This window comes from Microcaecilia unicolor, chromosome 1 (assembly GCF_901765095.1).
Source record: "Microcaecilia unicolor chromosome 1, aMicUni1.1, whole genome shotgun sequence".
NCBI lineage: Eukaryota > Metazoa > Chordata > Amphibia > Gymnophiona > Siphonopidae > Microcaecilia > Microcaecilia unicolor.
Genome location: NC_044031.1, coordinates 15,029,161 through 15,038,628, shown reverse-complemented (window position 1 = coordinate 15,038,628; position 9,468 = coordinate 15,029,161). Strand labels below are relative to the sequence as shown.

The 9,468-nt window shown below is 42.3% G+C and overlaps 1 protein-coding gene across 1 annotated transcript in view; it reads right to left on the bottom strand.

Moving 5' to 3' along the window:
• Positions 1 to 9,468, bottom strand: part of LOC115477517 — an 881,049-nt gene that overhangs the window by 520,407 nt on the left and 351,174 nt on the right.

Sequence of the window (9,468 nt, the reverse complement as noted above, 5' to 3'; positions counted from 1 at the left end):
GAGGGGATGGGAAGGGGGTGTCTGTATAGTTTTGCTGTTTGCTTTGTTAACTGTGTGCTGAAAAGTCTCAGTGCTCCATATTTGATGTAGATTGGGGCAGGGGATTGAACTGTATTTTTATTTGTATTGTTACAAGAAATAATTTACTTGGGGGAAAGAGCTCTAGAGCACTCGCTACTGTTTATAATTTAAGAGCAGGCGCTGTATTTATAAGTTTTAGGATATTAATTTCTCCACCAATCACCAAAGGTGATAATTGCAATATATTAAGTATATTATATAAAAGATACCATATACTCAGAACACAAAGAGACCGTATTTTTTTTTTTTTAATTTGTATTTATTTATTGGTTTTGTATAATAACAAACATGTTGCTTATCAAACAGTCATTCACTGATACAATCCAAAATATTCCCATCCCCCTCCCTCTCCCCACCCCTCCCTCCCCAGCAGGTTATACATTTAAGTTATATGTCATGTGGGTTAAACTCCGATATTGAGTCCATAATTCTGAAGATTCATTATAACGTCCCAATCTTTTGTCCGTAAATTTCTCCATTTCGCCAATCAAAGATAGCTTCAAGAGCCAGTCCTCTTCTGAGGGTGCCTCTAATTGTTTCCAGTGCCTTGCTATGACAGTTTTTGCTGCTGCCAAACACATTCTTTTAAACCGGCTCTGCCATTTAGCTCCTCGTCTATTACCCAATCCAAGCAGACACCATTGAGGTTCACACGGGAAAGGCTTCCCCGTGTGGGCTGCTATCTTTGTAGCAACATTTCCCCAGAAGACCTGTATTTTGGCACAGGACCACCAAATGTGTAGATAGGTCCCCTCCTCATCTCCACATCTCCAACACCATTGTGATGTCCCTGGAAACATAACATGCAATCTGTGTGGGGTATTTTTTAACTTCAAAAAGGTTGATTTAATATACAATTGCACACGAGAGGTAGGTTTTTAAAGAGATCTTTACAGATAATCTGTGCTTAAGTAAAGTAAAGTAGCAGGTCTAGATCAAAAGTTATGTTACTTACAAGTGCTTGTTACATAGTATGAACAGCATGAGGTAAGCATATGTTTGCAGAAGAGGTCCTCATAGCAGGCAGGTGGGCTACAGGTCCCAGGAACAGAAGAATCTGTGTTGCAGTTGAAGGGAAGCATCTGCTTGTCTGGAACAGCTTCTATCTTTTATACTCTTGCAAGCTGCAGGAAGACATGCCATGTGTATCTCTGTCCTGGTTTCCTGGTTTGCACACGACCCTTGGGCATTTGCAAAGCATTGTGGTATCTTGGTCTCATGTCTTATGACATCACAAGACTTGCTGTCTGGATCTTGCTGACAAATGGTCTTTTGATGTGAAAAGGCTTCCTGCTCAGTCTCTGGAGCAGATACACATTATAAGTCCTTCCTTTATGTCTGAAAGCTGATGGGAGGGGGCAGGTATACATATCTGAGGTAACTACCAAATGGTTTGACAAGCACATGTCTTGTTTATGGTTTCCCCTCTGAAGTCTTTGTTATCAATAGCTGGAGTTATGCCTTTTCCAGACTATCTGTCTGCTTGTGGAGATGTCTATGTGGTTCTTCAAGTATCCACCTTAGTCATGCTTTTGTTCAGTCTTTTTAGGTGGGAGGGCAGAGAGAGTTTTATTTCTCTTTGAAGCACAGTACCCCTTTGTCTCTGTTAAGTGTTTGTAATTGACTAGTCCTGCTATCAGAAGTTCCCAAGGAAAGGGGGAAAGAAGGTATTGAAATGCAGTTTCAATACATCTTTTAAAAGCTGCATTTTTATATTGATAAAATGAATAACTCTGAATTCTGACAATTGGCTTATACCATAACATTATTATGTACTAGCAGGGCTTTTTTGAGGGGGTACTTGGGGGTACTGAGTACCCGCACCTTTTTTGCTAGAAAAAATTAACTGTGTTCTAAACTTCTACAAATCTACATTTTGTAACCGCCTTTTTAGCAATATGTAAGTCACATTGAACCTGCCATATGGTGGGAAAATGTGGGATACAAATGCAATCAATAAAGAAAGAAAGAATCTCTGTATATTGTTTTCATTTTTTTCTACATTGTTCTATACAATACACTGTCCTGGTTCCTCATGGAAGTAAAATTAAACTCTCCTTTCTTTGGGGCACATGAAATCACATCTTCATCTCTTTTGTAGACGTCGACATTTTAGATACACCAATGGATTATTCTGTTTTGAGCATGTTTCAGGGACAAGTGATTTTATAAGTCCAAATAAGAAAAATAAATATTTTGTTTCATGCAGATCTCTCATTTTTTTGAAACATAACTATATGGGCTATAAGCCCCTAATGCAGTCCATTGGTTTTCTTATATTTTGTTCTTGTGATGACTTATATTATGCCAAAACTGAAAACTCTTTCTCTCTTCTATCTGGTGAATACTAAAAGGAGCTCATTGCGAACATTATCCACCCTAAAAGGTTGTTTTCTGGCTGTACATGAGGAATTGTAATAAGTGCGTGTTTTTGTTCCCAAAGGTTATATAATCCTTTCAAGAAAGCCTAGTGGAACAGAACCACAGAGGCATGTTATGGTTGCGTTTTCAATATGGTAATACTAGAGCCCAGCTAAGGGACAGGTTATTTTGAGTTAGTCTTCACTGGACCAAACTTGCTGGATAGGCAGTGCCTTAAACGGTGGAGAATAAAGGATTTTTAAATATGTGACATATCCCACATTCCCCAGGATTCTGTGTATGGTTCATGGAGGTGCGCATGTAGATTCGTACGTGCTCCTAAATATATGAGCGCACCTCAATTATTTACGAGCCACTTAGTCCTGATAATTGGCCAATAATAACCAATTATCAAAACTAATTTGCCGTAATTGGAATTTACACACGTGCTGTGCTAGGTGTATTCTGTAAAGCAGCATGTGTAAATTTCAACATGCGCAGCCAAAAAGGAAGCACGGTTATGGGCAGAGTGTGGGCATGCCGAGTTTATTAATCACATCTACGTGCGTGGCTGCAGAATTTGTGCCAATTCATATAGTTTTAGGCGCACGCATTTACACCACCTTTTCACTGGCGTAAATTTATACACGTTAATTTAGGCGCATCCAACTACCTAGGCGTATTTTATATACTGCATCTTAATTAGCTTAGGTGTCTCTATCAGATGCACCTAGATTCTAGGCACCATATATAGAATTGGGTCCATTAACTCAAGGAAACTTGGGTTCAGTGAGGCTTACATTTGGAAATACAGCGAGCCAGAATAATATAATTCAGGAACATCATGGGAGCAAGTAGATGGATAAGTCTGAAACATTTAACAAAGTTGAGATTAGCATATATACCCAACTGGCCATTTAAAAGTCTGTCTAATGCTTCATGTTCAGAAATCATAGCCGTAAGTATAGACAGTTGTTCAAACATTATCAAATGCACACACCAGAATAAGCATCCATACACATTTTGCAAAAGTAAACAATTTCTACAGCATAACACAGTTTAATTCAAATTGTTTAACCACCGTTAGGTTTTGCCTTTGGGTTTAACAAGCCATGTGCATGCAAGGTCTGGATAAACAAATTAAAACAATGAAAGTTTAAAGCAAATGACCCGAATATGTAATACTTGGTAGCAATAATGAAACAGTGATGGAATATTCATATAGCAGACAGCCAACAGATTTATTTCCCACTGAACATAATTAACTTTGTACGAACTTGGTGGCTAATAGTGTTGTATTGGTGGTGTCTGCCTAATAAAATCACACTCATCTATACACAAACAGGCGGAAGACAAAGATTCCAAAAGAAACCAAAACAAAAATGCCGTTTATAACCAGACTTGAAGAAGAAATACAACAGAACTGGAAAATGTTGGCACAACTCTGGACAGAACTTCTTCATGAAGGAAGCTCTTCCCTCATTATTCAATACCTCTCTTTGAAAATAGAAATAAAAATAAAATTCAATTGCATTTCAAAATTTACCACTGCATTGCACAAAATAAAAGGAGCATGTTCCCACATATTAAATGCTCCCAGGTTTCAACCTAATTAATGTTTATAAAAATCTTTGTACTTATAAACAGTAACTCTGATTGTGAAGCACCTGATTCTTGTAACATGATGTCTGTTTTGTTGGCCCTTTACTAGTTTGATAATATAAGTGAGATCAAATGAAAATGCTAATGACAATAAAAGATGCTCATTTAAAACCATTTGAACTACTTGAATCACTTCAGATTGAGGCAGTTGTGGTCAGTTCCCACTGAGTTTACTGTATCATCTATATTAAAATATACTAATCTATCTCTGAAGACAGTAGAAATAATTAGAAAACATTGGCAAGTGCTTTCAGTTCATGATATATTTGAAAAAAAACACATTGCATTGTAGTATATTCCCATAGAACTAATCTATCTGATATGATGTTATGCCGTTTGGACATATAATGATATTCATGTCAGGCATTGTAAGTGTGGTAAATGTGTGATTTCTGCAGTGACCATGGAAGCTTCTTCACTTTTGGACTGAATGATCATTTTATGATAAAATTATGATGCTCAACTTCATGCATTTCAAAAGCTGTGATTATTGTCACGGTTGTGCCCATGTTTCGTGCTCTCCTTCTTCTCGCCACCTGGTGGCCAGACCTGGTGGCTGCAATGAACTGTCTGGTTATTGTCACCCGTTCCAGATTTCAGCCCAGTCCGGTCCAGATCTTCCAGGCTGCCAGGCGTGCTTGTCTTGTTTGAACCTACACAGCACCCGTAGTTTCCTGGTGATTGCTGCAGTGAGCCTCTTCTGCTGCTGGGCTTATTAGCCATTTTGAAACCCTTCTGCTTTGCCTTTGCATCGCCTTAGGCCCTGGTTTGTTGGTGCTTGCTGCACTTCTGTTTAGTTTGGGTTCTTGCCTGTGATTCTTGTTTGTTTCTAGTTAGTCTGTGTGTAGCTTAGTTTAGGGTTGTTTGTTTCTTAGTCTTGTTCCTTGTTTGTCATTCCTTGTGTAGTTCTTAGCTGGTCTGTGTCTCCTGTCTTTAGTGGCTGCTTGCAGCTTTCAGTTCTGTCTTTTGTCTGTCAGTATTTGTTCCCTTTTTCAGTGGCTGCTTGCAGCTTTCAGTCCTGTCTTTTAGCTTATTCTTTCTCTGCCTCGCTGCCTCTGTATATTCCTTTCCCCTCTGACCCTCAGTCCCTGTTCAGCCTAGTTGGGACTAGAGAGTTGCACGGGGACAGAAATCTTACCCATCCCCGCCCGTCCCCGCTGGAATCTTACCCGTCCCCATCTGTCCCCGCTGGAATCTTACCCATCCCCACAAAAATTTAACCCATCCCCGTAAGAATTTAATGGTACATAAAAGAAAATTCCAGTCAGCTCCCTCAGTCTCTCTCTGGATTTGAGCCACAGCACTGTAGGCAAGGAAGGAACGGAAGTTGGAACACTCTGGTGCGCACATGTAAGACTTGTCTCTGATTCACTTGCACTGTGTGCTGAGAGGTCGCCACATGCACGCGCCAGTAGATCAGGTGACATCTGATTCTCATGCCTGTGTCAGAGCTGAGGTCTGTGCACCAGCCTGGTAGCAAAGAGGATTAATAGTAACACAGTAAGTGACAGCAAATAGACCTGAACGGTCCATCCACTCTGCCAATAGTCACACTCATGATCAATTCATCATTAAATCAACGAGTGTGATATTATATACTTGATTATGGTCTTTCTTTCGTGTTTCTGGAACAAAGACCACAGAAGTCTATCTGGCCCTATCCTTATGTTCCAACTACTGGAGTTGTCGTTGAAGCCCACTCCAGCCTATTCATCTTCTCATTTGTGGGACACAGACCGTAAAACTCTGTCCAGCACTGTCCTCATGTTCCAGCCACTGAAGTTGCTGTCTAAGCCCTTTCCAGCCCATCCTAAACCAGATTGCCATGTATGAGCCACAGACCATACAAGTCTGCCAGGTATCAGCCCTAGTTCATCACAGCCAGAGTCGCCATCTAAGCGTCACTTGACACATCCACACACACATGCAGCCATTTAAGGTTAGGTTTTATATAACTTCCATTTTCTAATTAGAGATCCTCTGTGTTCACCCCACGCCTTTTTGAATTCCGTCATCATTTGTGACTCTACCACCTCCTTAATGGAAGACTTTCCACATTTGTGCTGTTAAAGCAAGGAAGAAGAAGAGGAGGAGAAGACAGCACTCAAAGAAATTGGTATTCGGTAGATGAGAGGCTGGCGCAGGTGCAGCTTACACTTCTACGAGAAGACCGCAGAACTGCTTCCATCCCCGCGGGAACCCCACAGGAACTGCCTCCGTCCCCGCAGGACCCCCGCAGAGCTGCTTCCATTCCCGCGGGAACCCCGCAGGAACTGCCTCCGTCCCCACGGGAATCCCGCGAACCCCGTTCCCGTGCAGCTCTCTAGTTGGGACCCTGTTCCTGCCCTGTCCTATAAGTCCTGCTGGCCGCCTGCAGCCAGAGGCTCAACTCCTGGTGAAAGATGGCCATGTGCAAGTGAAGCCTGTTTGTCAGAGTTTTTAATTTATTGCATTTTTATCCCACATTTTCCCACCTATTTGCAGGCTCAATGTGTTCTGCCTTGTCTCTGGTGTGGGGTAGGGCAGTGGCCCAAGGGCTCACAAACCTAGTTCCTGCTTTGAAAATGTGACAATTATACATAAGTATTTGTCCATGTAATTTAAAGTAGGTAGGACAAACTAACTGGATGTTGAAAACCAGTGTAACCCATGGTTAAAATAATACATTTTGTACCTGAGAAGCTCCAGGGAGTTGGGGCAGGAATTTTGAGTGCCCGCAGGTAGGGGTCACGGTGGTCGCGGTCATGCCATGGGTGCATACGTTCTGGGCTGCTCTGGAGTGGAGAGCTGGCATGGGCATTTTGGAGAGCCCCTGGTGATGCTGGGCCTTGCTCTGCTTTCAGAAGGGAAAGGGAGGCAGACGTGACGATGCAATCGGGGGTGACATCATTAGTGATGTCACGCGTGCATGCACAGTTGATTTAGTTGTCCTGGTGGCTCTGGAGGAGTTTTGAGGCCAGGGAAACACTAAACCTCTAATGTTTTACTGAAAAATGTATGGGAGACATCTATTTTAACCTATTGAACGCTCTATTGTACATACATTTAAACAGTATCACAATCAGCACTATTGAGCAATCATGCATGCACGAATGGTGCATTTTAGAGAATTTTGCCATAAGGCTGATGGGAAGTAAGGGGGGGGGGGGCTACAGAAAGTCCATAAATGGTGGGATTTTGGGTGCATGCGCTGTAGGCTGAAAGGAGACCTGCAAGCCCCCCCTAGTACTAAAATTAAACATACACAGTAACATAGTAGATGACGGCAGAAAAAGACCTGCACGGTCCATCTAGTCTGCCCAACAAGATAAACTCATATGTGCTACTTCTTGTGTATACCTGACCTTGATTGGGAGGTGGGCATCCTTCTCCTAAAGTTGCCCAAATCGGCATAATCGAAAGCCGATTTTGGGCGCCCTCAACTACTTTCCATCGCGGGGCCAACCAAAGTTCACGGGGGCGTGTCGGCACTGTAGCAAAGGTGGAACTGGGGCGTGATGAAGAGATGGGCGTCCTTGGCCGATAATGGAAAAAAGAAGGGTGTCCCTGATCAGCATTTGGCCAACTTTACTTGGTCCATTTTTTCTTGCGACCAAGCCTCAAAAAGGTGCCCAAACTGACCAGATGACCACCGGAGGGAATCAGGGATGACCTCCCCTTACTCCCCCAGTGGTCACCAACCCCCTCCCACGCTAAAAAAAACCTATTTTTTTTTTTCCCCAGCCTCAAATGTCATACTCAGCTCCATCACAACAGTATGCGGGTCCCTGGTGCAGTTTTTAGTGGGTGCAGTGCACTTCAGGCAGGCGGACCCAGGCCCATCCCCCCTACCTGATACACTTGTGGTGGTAAATGTGAGCCTTCCAAAACACACCCAAAACCCATTGTACCCACATGTAGGTGCCCCCCTTCACCCCTTAAGGCTATGGTAGTGTACAGTTGGGGTAGTGGGTTTTTTTTTTTGGGGGGGGGGGGTGTTGGGGGATCAGCACACATGGTAAGGGAATTATGTACCTGGGAGCAATTTGTGAAGTCCACTGCAGTGCCCCATAGGGTGCCCGGTTGGTGTCCTGGCATGTGAGGGGGACCAGTGCACTACGAATTCTGGCTCCTCCCACAACCAAAGGGCTTGGATTTGGTCATTTTTGAGATGGGCGTCCTCGGTTTCCATTATCGCCAAAAACCGTCAACAACCATCTCTAAGGTCAACCTAAATGTTGAGATTTGGGCGTCCCAGACCGTATTATCGAAACGAAAGATGGACGCCCATCTTGTTTCGATAATACGGGTTTCCCCGCCCCTTCACGGAGCCGTCCTGCGAGGACAGCCCCAGGAAAACTTGGGCGCCACGTTTGATTATGCCCCTCCATGCCACGCTAGCGGCTTCCGTGAGACATTGCCAACAGACTAGTGGGTGCTAGTGTGGCTTAGTAAACCCTGGCATAAATTTTCAATTAACTGCCTGAACTTTATGAAATGGTTCAAAAACACAGTAAAGTTTCAAAATAGGAGTTAGAATATCAGAAAACTTAGTGTAAAGTATCAAAATTTTATTTTAACCGATTTTCAGATTCTTTACCCTGCACTTGACAATCAGATAAGTATAATTACATTTTGCTTTCTCTGTCAATAATATAAACCTTAAAGGATTGGTTCTTTCCTAGTTTTACTGCCACTGTTGGTCAAACCCCGCTGCAATTGTTTACTCCTCCTGTTCATCCCCATTGTTTCATACAAAATGTAACCATACATATACAATGTGAGACACAGAAATTACTGGTTATTGTTCTGTAAATTGTTAGTTTATTGTTACAATGTAAGTCACACAGGAAAAGAGTAGTGTAACCAGCAAGGCTCTTCCATAAGGATAACAGCAGGACGACTGAGAAAAATAAAGCTTTTATTCTTCAAGAGACCGAACACAGCACTGTGTTTCGGCAAAAAGGTTTACCTCAGGGTCTGTCTGACTGTGTTACTCACTCCATAATCCTTGCCTGGGGATCACAGTGACATTGAATAATCTGGATCTGTGTTAATGCTTTTCAACATGATTTTCCCCTTCAGAGCACTATCAGTGGCAGATTCTGGGCTGACGCTGGTGTATTGTGAGGTTTCTGCCTGAAGCTTTTATTATACTCAGTACAGTGAAAAGGTTTCAGTCCTGTGTGGATTCTCTGGTGTGTTGCTGTATGTTATGGCTTAGATGTATTTGTATATTTATATTTTTATTTATATGGATTTTATTCATGTTTTAACTCATTCTTTTATTATTTTATTATGTATTAATATACGTACTGTTAATATGATTGTATTTCTTTATATGCAGCCCCTGAGAGTGGATGAAACAAGGCCTGTCGGGCATTG